Source organism: Meriones unguiculatus, chromosome 1 (genome assembly GCF_030254825.1).
Source record: "Meriones unguiculatus strain TT.TT164.6M chromosome 1, Bangor_MerUng_6.1, whole genome shotgun sequence".
Taxonomy (NCBI): domain Eukaryota; kingdom Metazoa; phylum Chordata; class Mammalia; order Rodentia; family Muridae; genus Meriones; species Meriones unguiculatus.
The window spans coordinates 152,228,946-152,229,815 of NC_083349.1; the positions used below are offsets into that span (position 1 = coordinate 152,228,946).

Genomic DNA, 870 nt, shown 5'->3' on the forward strand with positions numbered 1-870 from the left:
GTTTTTCCTTCTCTTTCATTTCCCAACCATTTGCTTGCTCGTCTTGGTGGTGGCTACGGTCTCTGAGTATCTGGGGCCTTCTCAGGAATACTGTGCCCTGCTCATGCATTATGGCACTAGGCAGGGGTCATCTCAGGCACGGTCTGCTCCCGCCAGGCCTGCGTGGCTGGCTCCTCATTGGTGGTTTTCAGGTTAACTCCTTGTCCAGTCCACCTGGCTATGGCCCGTTTTTTTTGTCTCAGATTTGATGATCCTCACCCTTCTTGACTGAGAGGCCCTTTATGAGGGTCACCTGAGTCGGGCTCACCTCTCCAGGGGCTCTCAGTCCCAGGCAGGGTTTTCCTAGTTGCCAGCTTGCTCCCAGCCCTGGGAACCCATCCAAGCCCTGCCTGGCACCAGACTGGTGGTCATTTCAGGCTGGATCTGTGTCTGGACCCTCTAGCACCAGACTGGTGGGTATCTCAGGCTCTGTTTTTGTTTTTGTTTTGTTTTATTTTGTTTTCAGGGAATATTAGCCTACTAATCATTCAGATGTTCAGAGTTCAGAACACTGAGTGTAGCTATAACCTCTCTCCTCTCTGACACCCACTGACTCACGTGATACTGCAGCCATACTTGCAATGCCTCTGGGGCAGGTAAATACATATTTTTAAAAAATTATTTAGACATCAGACAATATTGATAAGTATCTGTGCAGCTTGTTGGCAATGGCAATTAAGGAAAGTAGTCCTTAGATTATACCACTTTTGAATGGTAAATAAAAATTCAAACTGTCTGAGCAGAGCTTAGGGTCATAAGCATTCTATTTGGATTACATTTTTAGTCTTTTTCCTACTTGGAGATAGACATGATTCTGAGAGATCCCCAGCC

The 870-nt window shown here is 46.8% G+C and overlaps 1 non-coding gene across 1 annotated transcript; it reads right to left on the reverse strand.

The window, feature by feature from the left end:
* Nucleotides 1-507: 507 nt before the first annotated feature.
* Nucleotides 508-636, reverse strand: LOC132651754 (small nucleolar RNA SNORA17). Its single transcript, XR_009589324.1, has one exon. It is a non-coding gene; the product is annotated as a small nucleolar RNA SNORA17 (small nucleolar RNA).
* Nucleotides 637-870: the final 234 nt, after the last annotated feature.